Here is a 21698-nt window from a genome sequence, read left to right on the forward strand (position 1 = left end):
ATAAAAACGCTGAAATTTCAGGGAATTTCCGAAAAACGCCGAAATTTCAGGGAATTCCCGAAAAACGCTGAAATCGTGCTAGGTACCGACAATACACGTTTTGAAATGTTTTCCGGGCCGGTGTCCGCTGACGAGTCCTGAACCGTGTTTTATGCTCTACCTTCGGTTACAGAGACATGCCTTAAGGTCGTCGTCATGACCGACTTGATCGATTGCGGATTGCGTGGATTGTTAGATGTGTTTTTTGCCATAGTTTTATGTGCATATACCGGTACGATCTAACAATGAAGTTATCACTTCATTTGAATAAATTCTTAATCACAGTAATATTAATTCACAATATTTTTTCTTATGTTTGGTGATTTCTTGCAACTTATCATTGCCAAGTCTCATACAAGTAGTAGCTGATTGAAAGTACAGTTAGGCTGAACCTGATAGTGATAACCCAAATTAAGTGCTAGCATGGAACTAATGATTATTTTGATTCTTTTTTCGGTGTCATTGAAATTCGTTAATAAAGGTTTTAACCGTCATAGTATACTGTACTTAGCATTGCTACAATTGGGTGCCATATTTCTACAATTTCTACAAGGAGGAAGGAATCTTTAAGTGTCTTTGTTCCCGGGTAGGGTACGGGGTAAAACCTGGTTTACTTTCTCTTTCGACTTGCCGGAGACTACTATCTGCAATGTATTGCATGCTTTGATGTGTCTGGCCTATAGGAGTCGATCGATATTTTTTTCCCATACACAGGCATGGCTTTAGTGTAGATGAAGGCTAGGCACTGCACATTGTGGATTGACTGGAACTCTTAACTCACAAAATTAAACGAGTCAACAAGAAAGATCCAATAATTGGACATTTGTCTAACTATATTATTTAACAGCTTGAAATAACACAAGTCATTCTGCAAGAGTATACAAAGGAAATCAGTTCTTACATTATATCAGAATCAATAGTTCGCTTAACTCTGGCTAGAATTCTGGTTCCATTGCTTCATATTCTAATGAAATCCACTAGTATACCTTAGAATATCGCTTAGCTTAAGACTAAAAATTTGGTACCAGGAAACAGGGAAGAAAAGTGGGTGTACTGTACATCCGCAATTGACTTATTTCTCTCTGGTTGAATCAAGTTATTATTGAAATAGCATTCGAATAGCCATTTTATTTTTAAAAATTGTGTCGTTCAGCTATCCTGCTGCAAATTTCGCAGTTGAAGTTTACTGGTGCCATCTGATTTCTCAGTATCTCAAAAAATTTGCACATTCTAAGCCTGAATCTAAAAATAGAAAAAGGTGCATTTTAGTCGGATATAAAAGAATAGTGGCTAATACACCCTGGACTATATAGCCTATGGGGTGGGCCTAATTTGAAAGCACTGAGGTCTGAGAGAACAGCACTTAGTAAATAAATACTGAAATAAAACTTACAAAACACCCAGTACTTGAGAAGATGTACTTGACAAGAAGTGTCACCAGCTAAGCATATCAACTTTGTCTATGACTCCCCCTTTTATTTTATAGATTCAGTAGTAGTCTAAAAATAAGAATCGGTACATTTTTCTAACAGTTGGTATGTCATTTCTTCAAAAAAACTAATTATTATCACGCCACAGCAAATAAATTATTCACAGTTGTTGAATGGTTAGCCCGATTTAGATTAATTGGTTGACGCTAATCAGTATGACCCATACGTAGGGGCCTACTGCATGCCATTGGCGTCAATCCATTCCATTCCACAGTGAATTAAAAAGAAATTTAGTTAGATCCCTTTTGTCCAAAAGCTGCATCATTTATATAACTAGCTGTCAAATTTAATTTACCTCCTTCAGAGAATACCATAGTGACATAGTCCGTCGCCCATCAACGTGTTGACAAAAGAAAAGTTGCTCCATGTTTTATACATGAACGTTCAAATAAGATATTTTGCGTCTTGCAGGGAATATTGAGCATAGTGTTTAAGTTGGCTTGCACGGTTTGTGAATGGGTTTTCCTCATTATGCTGCCTGTATGCATTAAAAATCCGGATTTCAAGCGAATTAATTTGTCCAACAAGTGGCCCTCTAGAAGTATACTCCACACATACTGTCCATGCGTGTCTCTGTAACCGAAGGTAGAGACTAAAACACGGTTCAGGACTCGGTAGCGGACACCGGCCCGGAAAATATTTCAAAACGTGTATTGTTGGTACCTAGCACGATTTCAGCGTTTTTCGGGAATTCCCTGAAATTTCGGCGTTTTTATTTCTGCGTTTCAGCGTTTCAGTGATTCAGCTTTTTCAGCGAAGTTCAGGAACCGACACAAAACCCCTCATATAAAGCATACCATAAACATTATTGTTATGGTTTTTCGGCGTAAAAATACTTTCATATATTCGTACAACCAGTGTTTTCTTTCATGAATGCATTGAATTGTTGTCAGCGCTACATCGCTGTATTCTAAAAATGCTTAAAATCTAAACTGATTGTACAAACCGAAAACAGTGAAAACGACATCCAGCCGATGTAGCTGATATACGAAATGAATCTAGATTTTATCATTGCATCAAATGTGTATAAATATCAGAGCCCAAGAGAGTTTCTAACAAAAGTTATCGACGCCACCATGCAAGAAATCAATACCGTACCTGAAATTAAAACGTTTAGAAGACGTCGAATTAATGGCATAGCTATTGACGGGCAGGATATTCAGAAATTACGTCGTGTCGACGTAATTTAGCGATGTATTCTAGACGAAGAAACTAATATCAAAACAAAACTGTATACTATTAAATTTCCATCTTTTCCGTACCAGTTGATGCTGGGGATTAATTGGATTGGTAATTCTGATAATAAGATGGTAAACAAAAAATAAAAAATATTTCGGGCGTTGATGGGACTCGAACCTATTAGATGTTCTAACGCGTTCTCAAATGTTTTGATACTTTCTCAGTTTGTATCAAAAATATATCCGATTTTTGGTCCTTAAGTCCTGAAAAAATGATAAATTTACTGTGTAAAATCGTACAAACAAAATCTATACCTCAAAACACTTTATTTCCTGACCAATTTATGATGTTATGTGTGGGCCATAGACCTCAATATCTGCCTGTGATCTCAACTTTCAATAAAGATTACGTAAGCTACTCGTGCCCAAAACGCGGCAGGCGCACAATAGAAAGTTACGCGCAGGGTACTTCTATTGTCGCCGACATAGAGGACCGATATTTTGCTAATTGGATTCGGGAGGTTTAAACCTCCCAATGTCAATTTACTAAAATTGTGACCTTCAGGGAGATTCTACGAAAGGCCGATCGTTATCAATTTTGGTTGAACTTGATACCATAATGCTCACTGGTTTTAATGTCAAACCATGTAGTCCATATTTGGTAAGTTGTAAATTACGTAAAACCGAAAGAAAAACCAATTATTGGATCGAGTTTTTCCTAATTACACGAATTACTTGAAATATCAAATAAATGAAATGTATACACAATACCAATAAGAACAACCTGATTTGATTCTGTTCAGAATTCATTCCTATATTTTCGTCATAATAATCGGAGGCAGTATTTCTCATTGATTTTTTCCATAGCGTCATTTCAGCCATGGACTGTAAAAAAACGTTACTGATTCCATGGTGAAGCTCGTTTTCGAGTAAAATATTGCATTTGATTCATTTCTCGTTGTGGTTTTGTCAAAGCTATATTTTCACAGTCCGATCAGTGATACAAATAGCTAGTCAGTTACCAACGGTATAGCCAATAGTCTACAGAACCACCCGAATAGCGAAAATTAGCAAATTGTACAAGTGATACCAGTTTTTGTCATGATTTTATCGAACATGTCATTCAATAATCGTCGTGATCGGGTAAAAACTCGCCCCGTAAAGGTCCCTTTCAGTAAAAATCCCCTAGTTAAATATACCCCAAGGTAAAGGCCCCTGGTAAAAATAAAGATTTTTCAGTGTCTAGTTGGATGTTCTTTTCTTGTTCCTCTGTATACCTGTATACCTTCTCTATCAGATAGAAATGTTGTTAACTGCAACTATCCGTTAATCAAACTGTTGAGTTATTTTTGATAATCGGGAGTGATGAAAAGTTAGGAATGAAAATTAACGGTTTAGCTACTTATATTTAGTTTAAAATCATGTGTTCTGCTTTAACAAATGCACTGTTTTATCTAAAAATATTATCTGACCCGAGTGCCTCAATCAAGGCTACATCAACAGTCCATCTCACTGATTACTTCATCACAAATAATCACCAGCCATTGAAATGTTTAATCCTCATACAATACAATACAATTATCTCAAATCTAAATTTCATTAGATAAATGCCCCTAGATTTCATAGGTTTTATTCCAACTGTTGCGACAGTCATATCAAAACTGGACTATTCATATCAATAGACGATAAACTGGACTGTTAATATATGAAAAGTCTTTAAGGCCATATCATATATCTGAAGTGCGCTATGTTTTGCCTTGCAGTAATAATTTGATTTGTCACATGATTACTCCATATCTTCATATAATTTCCAAATAAACGAATACATTTCCATTGTTATGTTAAATGACATCAGCAAAAGCAAATAGACACAAACTACTACACGACTGTGTTTAGGATGGTTTAAGAGATTGGACGCCGATTGATACGAAAAGTAGATTTCATGCAATCATTTTCTTTCTTTAAAATCGTTGCGAATTAACGCGCGAGTGTTCGACTCTGGACGAACGGTTAATGGAATTTTATCGGGTTAGTCTTTCCAGGGAAGTGTGATGACACCTCCCTGGACACATCACATCACACTTCCCTGGTCTTTCTATAGCCGACTAGCTATTGAATACCAGTGATTAAGCCATAAGTAAATAAAGAAGTTACTTGGGATGTTTAACCAATTGATGAAAATGTACAAGTAAAACCAGGCCTATGAGACACCCGTAATGTAAAATGATATCATGCAAGATATTCATATAAGCATATTTTAGTCCTGATTTGAATGAATGTACCCACATTTTAGGCAATGAATCGAGACTTGGTTTTATCCCATAGCGTCAGCGCTAGTACATGCTTGAGATGAGATTGTTGGTTTATATTTTGAACTCTGTAAAGAAGTTTTGTACATTTAAGCGTGAATGACGCACTGTGATGAACTATGTACGAAATAACATATTAAATTCAATGAAAGAATCTTAATGTTCCAAAAGGAATATAAGTGTAGTTAAGATTAATAGTTGTTTTTTTTTTCTTAATGAAAACCGATGATATAAAATAATTAAAGTAAAAATCAAAGTAAAAATCCCCCGGTAAAATATTCCCAATATTTGATTTAACTAACATAAAATCAACACGATTTATTATGTTCAAAAAAACTCAACTCATAGACTCTAGATTTTATTGCACTTCTATTAACTGAAGATGATAGTAATGATGTATAGATGTATAATATGATGACCGAACGTTTGATGAGGAATAACTACTGTGGTTAGATACAATTCTCATTCTTAGGATACGAATCGGTTGATTGAATTTGGTCATTTAAACTACTGGCTAATTTACAGTGGTCACTATTGAAACGATTAATTGAAGTGCCCTTGAAATCAGGATAGATTCCTGTTGCGTAAATAAACTAATTTTTAAGCGACCACCTTCTATTGTCGGTATTCGGTTAGCTCTTGGTTAACCAGAAGTTTTACCATACAGACTCGGACTAGATGATTGAATTAAATCTTTGAATCAAAATATTGTCACTGGAGTAAATATATATTCCTTATTACACGTTCAGCAGTGATCATATTTTACATGTAAATTGAAGGTATTACTGTCATCTAAAGTTAATAAGGTATTAGAATCGCAAAATTTAAGTGAACATGAAAATGAGAAGAAAATACACAATATCCGTGTATGGTGAATAACGAGACAAATCCCACAATGAATTCAGCTAAAAATCAAATGTTCTACGAGCAATGTTTCGGCTAATGCTATTAGCCATCATCAGGCCCCCGTCAACATGAAAATATTGATACGTAAATCGAATCCACATCATAAGCATACTATACCACACGTTAAAAAGAGTTATTTAAAATTAAAAGATAGTATGAATAAGAATATGAAAAGATAGTATGAATAAAAAGTTCATTAATTTCATTTATTCTATGAATTTATTTAAAGATTTATTTCAACAAAAGAGATCAATGCACAGTTAAATATATTGCAGTTGTATTGTGGATGAATATGTTTGAATAAATATCGTGCTTTCAAATGTTCTTGAGAAATCGCCAAGTGAGGATTTTACCTAGATTTTACCCCAGGCCCTAAATCCAGTAGGTTTATGGCGAAAGGTTAAGATTAGGAATGCATAAGCAATATAAATTTTTGAAACAGCATTTTGTCTCCCGATGATTTGATTTGCAGGTCAGACTTATTGTTGACCAAAGTTCTTAAAGTGAATCGCTTTAAAGTAATAAATATCAATGAAACAATATCATAAATTTTGAAGTGAGTTATTTTGTAATAATCCAATTGAAGTGCACTCGGATGCATGCTAAATTCTTATAAATTCATTTATAAATTTAATTTATACATTTTCCCTCCTCACTTATTCATTCTATATTTGTTTTACTAATGAACATAACAGTGACTTGTGCCTAATGTCAATAAGCAGCGATTGGGTGCCGCCTTTCTGTGTTAATCTATCACGAAAGATTTAACTCGATTAGAGCCGCTGAAAACGTATTTCTTTGCAGCCTAGAGTTTATGCATACGTGTTCTAAATCAAGACAATATGCTCTATATCAGAGCCTATACTAAAGCATGCACTCATAATTCGTTGAAGAGTCCGAGGCTTAATTGTGAGAGTTGTTATACAATGAGTAATTAAATGGTGGGATTACAATGGGAGAGATCATTTCATCAGCCACATCGTTGCCCCAGGGAGTTAGTTATATTCGTTATAGCCAAAATACCTTGACCATGGACTCTAAAACGTCCATGACTTGACAGAATATAGAAATTTGCCCAGAAAAAATTATGCATATTCCAACAAAAAAAGAATCAATAAAGACTTATATTATTTGAATTTAAATGAAGAGACGAGTAGTACTTTAAAGGTTAACTATTTATTTCGACGCACGAGCTTTCGCTTCTAATGTATAGAAGCTTCAATGAGTGAATTATTAGAATTGGTACATTTAGTAAATTCCGGAAACAAAACCTAGTCTTAAGAACTACCATTAACCAAGTTTCAAAGAATTTTGTTCCCTTATGATATTGAATGGTGTGAAATTGAAGTGTCCCTAATGATATATCTTTATGTAAGTTCAACTAACTTACCCAGTTAGTGATGATAGTTGAATAATTAACAAAATAATAGTTGGAATATCGTTTAGGACAAATTAGGATTTTACCGGGTAAGTTTTTTCCTAGTAGGCTACCTTTTTTAAGAGCATGCATCCTGAGATACATATACAAAAATTCATTTGACGCTAAATGCAAAGTTTTCACGGTAGAACATATTTGGACATCAATTAATCACGTGAAGGGGATGAAATGACAATTTGTCACTGCTGAGCTTATTTTCCTTCACTGAACTTTTTCTAAGTTTTTTCAATATTCTCTAATCCGACATTATATACGCTGCGTACTAACTGTACACAATTTCGGGTTTGGGTTGTTTTTGAAAAAAAAACAGATTCCCAGAAAATTGTAATTTTTGGGTTCTTGAAAACGGTCAATATGTTATAGCAGGTTAATGCATAAAACCGCATAGAATAGCTACAATAAACAAAATGTATCCAGGAAAATATATATTTCAGAACACGATCGATTTCACTGAATTTAGCCTCATCATGTAGGATAAAATGAACTTCTGTTGATATTGCGATTGTGCTGTCGTTAGCTGTCGCATAGCTTATTCGAATCGCTATCGAAAGTAACAAAACAATGGTCACATGTGTCAATGAACTTATTAACCATTAAGTCATTAATTTTACTTTTCACTTTTAAAAGGGGAAAACGGCAGCATTTGGTAAAATTGACTAACGCGACTGGGGCGGGTGATTCTAGAATTAAACGAATTTGTGAATTTTCAATCTTGATTGAGTCGTTGAATAGTTATACAATGAACTGCGTTGGTCAAATGATTTAAAAATCGCTTTAAATGTAGGAAAACGGAACGCGCGGCCACCGCCGGGATCTACCGCGCCGGTTCGAATCCCTGTGAAATACGCGCGCCGCTTGCAGTGAGCAGTCAAATCTGCGCCACAGTTCTGATAAAGTTTATTCTTTCGTTCGACCTTTAAATTACACAGGCCCGTAGCAAGGGGTAAAATGGTGAAGTGGCCATTGGACCAGATAGACGCCTTTTAATAAGAAAAAAGCTAATTATCATACACTTAATAAATCTTACATGATATACATGTATCATTAACTGTACAAGCGCGCGCCATAGAAGAATTTTTAGTTTCATTTTGGGAATAATCCTGTCATATGTGGAAAATTCAATCTGATTGAATTAGTACACCTCTTCAGAGTCTCATTATTTTTAGTTATCTTGTCACATGAGTCGAGTGCTGCTGTTTTGCTTGAAACACCGTCTAAATATAATCTTTCAAAGATGAAAGTAAGTTGCAGTAGTTTGTATTCTTTCAGTAAGATCCAGTGTGAATAAGAGAAAAATGATAATAATAATAATGATGATAATAATAATAATCAGTACAATTACAATAGGGTTTCTGCGAAAGGAGCAGAAACCCTCGAATCTCAATAGGGTTTTCTGTGAAGAAACAGAAAACCCTAATTGCACGCAGTTATATCACTTTCCACCAAATTGAATCAATACCTAATCTGAACTTTGACCAATCTAAATTGAGTTCTGGGCATAATACATCAGGGCTGAGCATTTTGTTGCCAATCCATATGGCTAATGTATTATCTTTGTTGACTCCCGAACCTGCAGAGGCTTTGTATACTGTAAGGATATCAAAGTTTTCTTAGATTATCACCATTCGGTTTTTAAATGAAAGTAGTATCTTCAGCAAATTGTGTTACAAGATATTCAGTATTGTTAATTCCTATCCCTTGGATGTCAGGAAGTATGGGGTGATTGGATCCCCCTGTCGTACTATTTTCTTCACTGTGAAAAAGTGTGATACGTAACCACTATTTGTTATACAACTATAGATGTTACAGTAAAAAAATCATAATCCATCGACAAAATTGTTCACCAAATTTGAAAAATGTTAATGTTTTATGAATGAAACTCCATTTTAAACAACCAAGAGCCTTCTCAAATCTATCGTCACTAATATTCCCGCGATATTTTCAGAATCGGTTTGTGGTACATCATCACTATTTGGAAACCATTTTTTGCCAAAATTATTGTATTTGATATTTTTTGATTAAGTAGTAGTTTAATATGTGTACTATTTGAATTCATAATGTTGAGGGGCAAAAAAACATCTACGTGGTTTAATTACCGTATAGTATCATATGTCTGTAATTAGAAATCTTTGCACAGCACCATTTGAAAAATACCTTCTTTTTCACCTCATTATCGTGCCTCATTTGCATAGATTTGCATGATTAATTAAGAAAATTATTATTTCGGTTACGATTACTAGCAACTGCACTGGCTCAGATGGTCACGATGATAAAGCTATTCATTTAAGATCTTTATCTTTTCTGATTCGGTTTTGAATACAATGTGCTAGCGACATCATATAAAGATGGCCGCTCTCACCATAATTCTACCAATTTCGTTTGAAGGTTTGGTTTACGTTTTGAACTACTTGAATTTGAAAATTTATGACTAATTACGAATGACGCGGTCATAATTTGTACTATGTATATGCGGTCTCTTATTGGCTGGAACTCCTGCGCCCAGTTCCGTCGCGTCGCAGATGACCTTATGTCGGTTGCGATAAAAAGGAACTGTCCGCCTACCGTAGGCCGGAGTAGAACATGGGCAACTAGCCGCATACGGCTTGCGACGAGTCGGTAGGCGTCGGGTTGCCGTCTCAAGCCGGCTTATGTCGAACCGATAGAGCAGCAACTGGCGGCCTCTCGTAGGCCGCTAGTTGCCGCTAATCGGCGATAAACCTAGTCTCGTCGGTAGGCGTCGCGTTGCTTCTCGACATAAGCCAGCCTTAAAAACTGAATGGCCTGGATCGACTAGCCATGGCTCCAGAGTCTTTTATGATATCGAACTTTGTCTTGCTGCTGAGGACATGGTTAAAAGGAGAATTCTATTCCCTGAGAAATCCTTTCCTGTGAGATCGTGGAAACAAGACTACAATTATAAACATAGTGTTACACGTCTTGTAATTGGAAATCCGGAATTCTTAAATGGAGATTTCGAAGATATAAGTACATAGATATACACATATGAATCGACTTAACGTGCATGTATTAATTTTGTAAAAGATGTTTTGCAATGCACAATTTCTGTTTTGCTACTATAGATATCGATGAACTCAGTGTTGAGGGAGGGTGTCGGACCGATGCTGATCATAATATTTGCGAGGATGCTGGCGGTTAGGCCCAGTTTGGGTGGCAAAAGGCATGACATTGCAATTATTCTTTTTACTTCGTGAGATTAATGGGGTACACATAGCACCTGCCCACTTTAGGATATCATTACTGCTCTGATTAATCAACTGTCTGCTCTCATAAAATCTTAGAAACTCTTTGTTGATTGTACCAGAATAAATCTTTTTCCCGTTTCAAGGAAATATTTTATTCACTTTTGTCAGCATGCAATGGTGGCTGATAAGGGCCATAGCGAAAAATATCTGGTATGCAAATCAGGGAGCCAGAAGGCCAGAACACCAAAACGAAAAAACCACCAATTTTCTCTGAAAGTTCGTTTTGGCGCGCCAAAACAAAGAAAATTCCGTTTTGGTGCCCCCGCAAAACGAACTTTCAACCACGTAAAATAATTCTATATATGCAAATTTATGCAAATTACACACAGGATCAACGCGCCAAATTCAAAAATGATTTTACTGTAGTTGAATGCTTGTTTTGGCGGGGGCGCCAAAATGGAAATTACCGCGCCAAAACGAAATAATAAAGTAAATAATTTTTTCGCCAAACTCAGAGAAAATTTGACGTTTTTAGTTGTTTTGGCGGGGGCGCGAAAACGAAAGTTCGTTTGGGCGGGAATACAAAAATGAAAGTTCGTTTTGGCGCGGGTGCCAAAACGGAATTCCTTTGTTTTGGCGCGCCAAAGCAACTTTCAGAGAAAATTGGACGTTTTTCGTTGTTTTGGCGGGGGCGCCAAAACGGAATAATCTTTGTTTTGGCGCGCCAAAACGGATTTTTAGAGAAAATTGGACGTTTTTTTCGTTTTGGCGTTCTGGCGTTCTGGCGCCCTGATTTGCATACCAGAAATGTTTCGCCATGGCCCTTATCAGCCACCATAACATGCTAGGATTCATAGTCTCCATGACCTGTCTCATTCCATGACTTTCTAAGACCTTTTTACTCCAATTGCATGACCCGATTCGAATTGCACCTAATGTACTAACTCGCAAAGGTAAAATGCTATCAATTGTACTTGGGGATGGATTCAAGATGGCGGACACCAATGGACACGCTGTACTTTGGCTCGATCAAAAACCTTTATAATGACCGTTTCCTGATGGAACTGGGTACCAATATTATATCAGTGACTGGCGATTAACCATAAGAAACAGTACGGAAGAACATTCATCGGTTCGTCTGGTAATATATAGACATCGCAAAACCTTTATTTTCACTCGAAATTTTCATTGGAAACTCTAAGTCGCGATATACCGTATAGCGTCTACCGTACATACCGAAATCCGTTCCGCTTGAATAATCACAACACGGTGAAAATGTACAACCAAGGTGACCAAACGCCTGTGACCGTGCATATAGATCCCCGACCTGGAGATAAACGATCGAGAATCCACAGGAGTCCAGAAACAGAACAATATAGAACCCTGGAGTACCTGAACGTAGATACCGGAAAAATCACGAAAGTGGACTGTGAAAGGTGTCCCGATTGCAGCAAATTGGAAAACAAATTAGAACTGATGCTGAATACCGTAATTGAGAAAGTAAATATACTCCCAGATCTTAATGCAAAGATTGAAACTATCTCCCAATCGATCAACGATTTATCCGGAAGAGTAACGAAAGTCGAAGCTGAAATGACCAGAGTCAAGAACTCAATTGTTAATACCCGTTTGGAACACAATGAAATTAGAAAAGATATCACAAAAACGAAAGAGCTCATCATGGATATAAATAAACAATCGAAGCGAAACGCCCAACGCATACGTAATATCGAAAATTATAGTAGACGGGACAACCTGATATTCTATGGCGTGCCTGAAGCTGACCGTGAGAACTGTGGAAATTTGATTCGAGATATTCTGAAGAATACGATGGAAATAACCAATGCAGACGAAGTGAAATTCCAACACGTCCACAGATTAAACCGAAGAAATGCCAAACCCGGACCTCGCGCAATAATAGCACGATTCGCTAATTTCCCTGACAAGGAAAATGCCCGTCGTAAAGCGCATAAATTGAAGAACTCTAATATATCCGTTAGTGAAGATTATTGCCCAGAAACAGCAGCTGAAATCAAGGAAAAACTACCAGCTAAAAATGAAGCTATCAAACAGGGGCACAAAGCGCACTTCAACTGGGAAGGGAAGCTTTTTTTCAACGGGAAAGTACACACCGGAGATCTCAAAGATCTCCGAAACGTATCAGGTCAACAATCAATGGATACCCAAAATGCTGAACCTGAGCCGGATCCTGATCGGTTGGAAACAAGACCGGACAATACCAAGGAACACACAGAATAAGACATCAGCCAGTCTCTAGACTGTAATATAACAATTGGACAATGGAACGTATATGGCTGGACGGAAACAGAAAATCACGCCGCAAATCTTCTTCGCTCAGATATCATAGAGAAAAACTCAATCTAGATATATTGATACTTAACGAAACACTAATGAACGAGAAGGTGATAACGCTGACAGGATATACTTGGTACGGTCATAATCGTAAAGAAATACACAAGAAAGTACTGCGAGACTCCGGAGAGGTAGGAATACTAGTTAAAAACTCAGTACTAAACAGGTTTGAACCGCAAGTACTTGATCGTTCATATGAAGATGTAATGTGGATGCGATTTTGTAACCAAGAAGATAATTCAACATTTACACTCTGCGCGACATACTTGCCACCGGAAAGATCGTCACGGGACAGTAAAGCTCAAGAGTTCTACGACACGCTCACGACGCAAATGTACTACTACTGGAATAACGATATACTCATAATTGCAGGTGACTTAAACGGAAGAATTGGTAGTAAAAAAGACCACGAAGAACAAAACCTCCCCGAAAGAATAAATGTAGATGAAACACACAATAAATTCGGTGACTTTCTCCTATCATTCGTGCAGGACACCAATCTTTGTGTATTAAACGGGCGCTTTGAATCGGAACACGATAATTACACATGCGTGTCATCGAAAGGTCGATCGGTAGTGGATTACCTCTTAACACTGATCAGCTGTTTTGATAAAATCGAAAACTTTAAAGTGCATACTATCTCCGATCTCGCAAATATATCCACCTACGGTGCAAACTGTCGGATACCCGATCACTCTATATTATGCTGCACGATCAAACATTCAGAATATATAGATGGCTGTAAATTCTCTCGAAAAACCCCGCAACGTGAACGCGATACAAGAAAAGAGCGAAAATATTCACCAAACGGAGCGCAGTTAAATTTCCTATTGAATGATCGTAGACGTCGCGCCATTATCGCTATATGCAACAATAAAATCAAATCACGCTCAACACAGAAGACATAGACGAATCGTATATGGAATTAATACGAGAACTTCAGAATGAAATGGATGTCTCGATACCTTATAAAGACTTAAAAACTAACTTTCATCGTAACAACCATAGAAATAAAAGAAAAACCGTGGTGGAACAATGACTTGAAATCATTATGGACGCGATGCAAAACTCGAGAACGCGAATATCTACGACACAAAGGTCCTCGTAGAGACCAATATCTAAACGCGTTTAAAAAAGCCCGAAATGAATTCGATCGCGAATATCGTAATGCCGAACGGCGTTATCATAGTGGCAAAATGTCGGATCGGATATAGAACTACTTCAAACAAACAACCCAAAACTGTTTTGGGGTGAAATCAAACAACTAGGCCCTAATAGCGGAAAAAACTCGAGAATATCATCTGTTAAACTGGACGACGGAAGTACCTCATCCGAAAAAGATACCACCTTAGAAAAATGGAAGAGCGAATGGGACAACTTATACAATAAACAAAATCACGAATTTAACGATACGTTCTTTAACGAGATACAACGGGAATGGTCGAACATTCGATCGGACAATACACCAAACGCTGAACCCAATAATGCAGAACTGAATGAACCGATAAAACGAATTGAAATTGTCAAAGCTTTTTGTAAATTACAGAATGGAAAAGCAACCGGTTCTGATAAGATACCAAACGAAATTCTAAAAAGCCCGCACTTAACGAATATTCAACATGCACTCTTCTATAAGATATTCAGTTATGGGAAAGTGCCAACATCGTGGAACGAAAGTATTATTCATCCGATACATAAACAAGGAAAGGACCCCGAAAATCCGTTGAACTATAGACCGATCAGCCTGAACTCAACAATAGGAAAACTATTCAGCAGCGTACTGAATAACCGTTTAACCCAATATTGCGAGAAATACGACCTAGTATGCGACGAGCAGAACGGCTTTCGACCTAATCGCAGTTGCCTTGACCACCTATTTAGCCTCACTTGTATCGTAAGAAATCGTAAATTAGTTAAAAAACCAAGGTTTGTGTGCTATGTTGACTTTTCGAAAGCGTTCGATTCTGTAAATAGAACTTTATTATTGTATAAACTACACCGTCAAGGAATTAGAGGTAACTTTCTCAAGATTATCGAAGCCATGTGTACAAACACTAGCGCGCGTATTCGAATTAACGGACACTATACCGATGAATTTAAAACAACTCAAGGAGTCAGACAAGGAGTAATATATCGCCTACGCTGTTTAATATCTTTATTAACGATTTATCATCAGAAATCAAAAGCTTAGACCTTGGGATAGAAATAGATGGTATAAAAGTGTCGATTCTGTTATATGCCGATGACATTGTTTTAATCAGCGATAGTGAGGATTCGTTACAGCGCATGATAAATGTATTACATAATTGGTGCGATAAATGGCGTATGGCCGTGAACACCGATAAGACAAAAGTGATGCACTTCCGAAATAAGACATCGCCCGAAACTAATTTCAACTTTAGATATGGACTCGAACCACTAGAAATTGTTCACAACTACCGCTATTTAGGTCTCGATTTTAACTCGGAATTGGACTTCGCCCATACTGCGAATGCGTTGAGTAAGGCTGCGAGTAAAATTTTAGCAGGAATTTTAGCGAAACATTTCTCTACTAATGGACTCCCGTATGCGGTTTAAACTAAACTTTATAATGCGACAGTGGTTCCTGTTCTGGATTACGGTGCCGGTGTATGGGGACTCAAACCATGGCGAGTGGCAGAAAATGTTCAGTACAGAGCAATGAGATCTTATCTAGGTGTAGGAAAATATTCCGCACTTGTGACACTGGAGGGTGATATGGGATGGACTCCCGTCAAAATCAGCCACCAACTTGAAACTTTGAGATTGTGGTTCCGTTTGTGTAACTTACCAGTTTATAGACTTACTAGGAAAATATTTCTTTGGGACTATCATTTATCGTTAACAAGAAATACCTGGTGTAAGGACGTAAGTTCAATTATGTATAAATTAAATATAGCTCAATACTACGAACATATAGGAAATGATATACTACGCAATTCTACGATTAAGGAAACTATTTTGTACTGTAAAACCAAATGTTTATCACTTTACCAAACTGAATGGCTTAGAACTGTTACCTCACTTCCCAAACTTACAACCAAAACACTTTCAAATTTGATTTTAAAACTGATGATTATGTAAAAGCTCCACTGTCAAGAATGAACAGATCTAACATTGCACGCATGAGAAATGGAACGTTTCCTATTAATATTGAACTAGGCAGATACCGAAATATCCCAATTAATTATAGACTCTGTGAATCATGCAACCAAAGAGAAATAGAAACAGAAGAACACTTTCTACTTTATTTTAATCGTTACTCGGATGAACGAGCTGATTTATTTAATAGAATTAATGTAAAGTTGAATATCGATATTTTAGACCTACCTGTATCAAATAGAATCTCTCTACTCCTAAATGAAGGTAAACTCTGTAAATTAGTCGCTAACTTTATAAATACAGCCCTACAACTGCGCAATGCCGTCATTTAGAATAACACGTACTATCTACTTCTACTTATTTGCATATCGTGTCTCGTTAGCCTCTAAGAGGCTGGCTTTGTAAAAAAGGTGACACGTAAATAAAGAAAGTACATATATATATATATATATATATATATATATATATATATATATATATATATATATATATATATATATATATATATATATATATATATATATAAATTAGTCGCTATATAATATATATATAAATTAGTCGCTAACTTTATAAATACAGCCCTACAACTGCGCAATGCCGTCATTTAGAATAACACGTACTATCTACTTCTACTTATTTGCATATCGTGTCTCGTTAGCCTCTAAGAGGCTGGCTTTGTAAAAAAGGTGACACGTAAATAAAGAAAGTACATATATATATATAATATATATATATATATATATATATATATATATTATATTATATTATATATATATATATATATTTATATATATATATATATATATATATATATATATATATATATATATATATATATATATATATATATATATATATATATATATATATATATATATATATATATATATATATATATATATATATATATATATATATATATATATATATATATATATATATATATATATATATATATATATATATATATATGTACTTTACGCGATTTCTCTAATTAGCCGTGCGTATAGTTCACATACCACCCGCCGTGGCGCTATGTATGATGTTATTTTATTTGGGAAATGGTTTAAATGCTCTTATGACAATCAACACAGGCACGTGCGCGCACTAGTACGCGTAGCCTATGTATAATCGATGGAATAAACATCAGTTGCTCACAGACAACATTTACAGACTGACAGCACCATTCACTAATATACGTTCATACACAACAGACAGTAGCAACAGTATACAATGGTAAGAGTTCAAAATTCAGACACTTCTAAAATGATTAAATACCCTATGAAATGTCTAGTGAAATGACTGGAAGCAGTAAGCGCTTGTCATCGATGACGTCAGAAACGCGTACCTGCTAACATAAACAATAACAGTGAGCACGTGCTGAAATTACCGATTTAAAAGTCGAATTTGATATTTGTGAATATATCACATATTGAAAATAACTTACACGATTTTCTATTTTGATAGCATGCTCTTTTGATATACACTGTTCCTCAATCAGGTCCCAGGACTTGTCCTCGACTGAACTAAAATGACCGCTTCCCCGTTCTCAACTAACTGCCATGCTTACCAGACAACAGTGCAACCTTGTTATAGAGAACTCGGATACAACGATTCATCGAATATAGAATTTTGTCCCAAGTGAGACAATTTGTTTGATTTCACTGGATATAACGAACTATCGGTTATACATATCATATATGTAACGAACGTATATTCTGGTCCCGTGGAATTCGCTGTAATGAGGCTGCAGTGTACTAGAATTACCAGGTCTGATATAATGTAGGCCAAGGATACAGTGACCAATAGCTTCAAAATATATTGGCGGGGTAAGGCAGATGCCATTTAAGGACCACGACTCAAGGATTCCATTCCACGACTTTCTAGGACCGATGAACCCTGAAATGGTTAAAGATTGTTTGCACCACTTGACCAGATGACTGAATATACAAGACCATATCATGTGATACGATATTCTTCCTACTCGAGGTTAAGAAAAACAAAGAAAGTATGCAATACATGTATAAAAATTGATCTATTCACAAGAAAAAACAAATAATATAGCTTTATTAAACAGAATATAAAATCGAATATCATCACAAACATAAACGCTTAAAACATACATCCCGTTATTTGGGTAAGCACATTATGTAAGACAGATCTCAAATATCTCATTCCAAAAGTGTGAGAAAAACCTTCGTAACAATAGAAAATTTTTACACCTTATTGCCATGTAAACTCTTCTTAAGCAAATCAAGTCATTCTTGTCACCTATAGTCATTTAATATTGATTTAAAAGACAATAAACATTAATTGATTGATCGATTGAATGAGATTTTTTCTGTTCTCTCTACTTCCTCATCTTCTCAAAAACTTTTCCTGGCTCTGCTGGCGAGATGTTTCCATGCTTTTACTGTTGATCACGTTTTTTCCTATAAACTTGCTTTTCGTTACCCCATTTGGTCCTTAATTGAAGCCATGTAATAATCATAACCTTGCGTTTTCATCTTCTCTGCCATGTCCTGCCGCAGAGCTTTCGTTTTTGTGTTGCTGTCACTGAATTTGTGTCACTGAGTGTTTTATGGTGTTCTATCAGGAGTTAAAACAAAACATATTCTGTAATGAATAATTCTTTAAAGTAGTTGTGTCATCACGCGAAGTAAAACATTAAATCAGTTTTTTTTTTTACTTCAAGCGAGGTCACAGGTCTACCATAGACAATGGGGCCACACGACTAACAAATGTAACTCGTGCACTAATAGACCGAAATGCTCACACTTGTATTAACATTGAAATACTGACAAAAACTAAATGAAATTTGAAACGAAAATCCTAAATTAAAAAATAATCGAACAACGGGCCAATATGAAATTTTTCTATCGTTCCTCTAGCCGTACAGAAAAATTTTTTAGTATGGCCTGATCTAACGTGAATTTTACCATATTCCCGTCAATAAGTAACGATAATTCATATCACTGCACTTCTCCGGAGAGCGGCATCTTGGTTGGATTAGAATCGGCATTTTGCTCGCTGAGCGGGTGGATATGCTCATCGATGAACCAATGTTCATAAAATGACGGATTATGGTGGCCTTTTCAATGCCATTAAATTAGGGCCCATAGTGTCTAGAAGGCGCGAGAAGAGTGGTAGCTGCTCCAGAGGGTTAAGGTTAGGATTCGGGTGGCTTAGTAGTTAAAAAGCTGAGGTGTCCGGGTTGCTGCTTCGGTGGCACAGTGGTTAGAATACTACCGTAGACCTGTATTCTTGTGCGTGCGTTCGAATTCCAATTTCTGAATTTTTATATAAGATACTATTTGTCTCACGGAGTGGTTTTAGCTATTCCCGATAGGTGGCAACAGAGAATGATTAAAACCGATAACGCAATGAAGATCACCTTTCGTCACCTTTCGTTTTTTCCGATACATTATATTCGAGGAAAATTTAATCGATTTAGCTTACCGGGACTGCATTATTTATACGATATAAGTGATAGAAATACGGGCGCTATACTCCAGTACGACATTAAAGTCAGCGCGTTTAGAGTTACACCTTCTTCGGTTAGTGTTAACAGCAGTCGACAATAGATCACCGAAACCAAGAAATTATACTCCAACAAAATCTTCATATTTGGAGTCCTAACAATATACTTATACACCTGTACGCAAGCGGATAAATTCAGTTCAACATAGTCACAATCGACACCATTAGCGTATTCTATTTATTAAGCCAAATGCCATTTGTTAGTTTCACTTATGTATTCTGACTTTGACACTTGGGGTATGTTATGATTTAGATCGAACCGGGATGACGGTCTATCAATGCGTATAGAACTGTCTCACCAATTCTGTTCCATATCATCACATACGCATTAGTTTACTGTTTCTGATGTTTGAATCGTAAACTCAGTCCCATTGCCGTTATAGCTGCAAAGCTGCCTCCGTTTTGGCCTCAGGATAGCAAGCTCAGTCTATTTGCGCGCAATCGCGACTGGAAGGTTGCCTCTTGACATCAGTCTCATTAAAACTACCAACAACTACTAACAACATTAACTTTAATAAATTATTTGACGCCTGCGAAAAAATGAAGAATTTCTGGGATAAGCTAATGTGGAATTGCAAATTTGAAATCGAAGTTTTAAGAAATTTGGGGTATTATGAGATTTGGCGATTGGGTAGATGATACAGTCTTCGACTGGTCTAATTAAAAAAAAATTGTCAACTTGTGACCGACTTCGATTCACTTTTGCCTCTAAGCTGGTCTGCAACTTAATTGCCTCCATGGTTGAACAAAGAGCTCTTCTGATGTCTGCTTCATCATGACTTCGAGCATATCGTGTAGCCAGCCGGCCCGGTCCCGGGACCCGGTTTGGCTGTCAATCGATATCCTAAACTTGAGTCTGGGTTGAAGTAGACATTGTCATTTAAATAACTTATTCATGTTATTCTGTATGAATTACCCGTGTGTCTTGTATTTTGTATTTTCTTATTTTAAAATTTGTAACTTTATTGAATTTTGGAATTTTATCCCTGAATTTCAATGTAATAAGGATCAATAAAGTATTGAATTGAATTGTCATCTTATACACATGCCATCAGTGGACGCGGAGCCGTATATGACAGCTATGCTATCATAAATTGCTAATCTCATGAAACCTGCATACCCCTAATATCGAACATATTTTCTAAAGCATTTGAATATTGAAATTATATGTTTACACGTTTTTATATTGACCGCTTGTAGCCGCCGATGAATATCATGCCGGCCCTACTCAGATCGTAGATAGCTTCGTCATTCCACTAGCATCCCCATGTCAGGGTCTGACTTTTATATCGGACTTCCAAATCGTGTATACATCCGCCATTTAACCGAATAATCCGATTTACTTATCATTTCTATTTATGCCTGCCGCTCCTGATATAATCATAAAGTCATCCTTTACTATTACAATACGTCTTCTCATGATATTCAATGCAATATAACATTTCGACGTTTAAATAGAGGTCATTATATAATCACAGGGAGCCATTCTACATCTTTATCAATAATATTTTGCCAAATAGCTTGTACGTGTACTAATAAACCTGACGTGACGTTTTGCACATCGATTTACGGTTGTCGTTTGTAAAATGACGCTGAATGGTTAACATTGTTTAGGTTTCATATTGGTTACGTTTTATAAGACGTCAAAAACCTTATTGTGACAACGTAAATAAAACCCGATCATCAAGACTGTACACGTACGTGTACTAACATGTATGTAGTAAACACACGCCTGTGCCGCTGTCTTACATAGCACTGTTCTTTCGATTGCGACGCACCCACGGACCTAACTACATACATAAACTGCTCCCCGTGTAAACCTTTCTTTTTTAGACAAACTCAGCACCAGCTGTGAAGTACCAACTGCGCACCCATCGACTGAGAAACCCATCCCCATCGGAGCTGCACCGTTGATGTCATACAACTACACTTCGTATACCAGGACCATACTCTCATCTGGAAAATTTGCGTTTCGAAATGTGCTTCCTTTTATCTAGTCAACACGCGGGACAATCAACTTAGTGAACGTTTACACCAACATCTACCAGAGAAAAACTTACAATAAACTATCGGACTATTTACACGTAGAAAACAACCAAAAA

General features: G+C 36.4%; 1 long non-coding RNA gene across 1 annotated transcript; it reads right to left on the reverse strand.

Moving 5' to 3' along the window:
- Window positions 1–909: 909 nt before the first annotated feature.
- On the reverse strand, window positions 910–2080 carry LOC141900454 (uncharacterized). Its single transcript, XR_012618694.1, has 3 exons — window positions 1825–2080; window positions 1433–1538; window positions 910–1281 (listed from the first exon to the last, which is right to left on the reverse strand). It is a non-coding gene; the product is annotated as an uncharacterized LOC141900454 (long non-coding RNA).
- Window positions 2081–21698: the final 19618 nt, after the last annotated feature.

Source organism: Tubulanus polymorphus, chromosome 2 (genome assembly GCF_964204645.1).
Source record: "Tubulanus polymorphus chromosome 2, tnTubPoly1.2, whole genome shotgun sequence".
Lineage (NCBI taxonomy): Eukaryota > Metazoa > Nemertea > Palaeonemertea > Tubulaniformes > Tubulanidae > Tubulanus > Tubulanus polymorphus.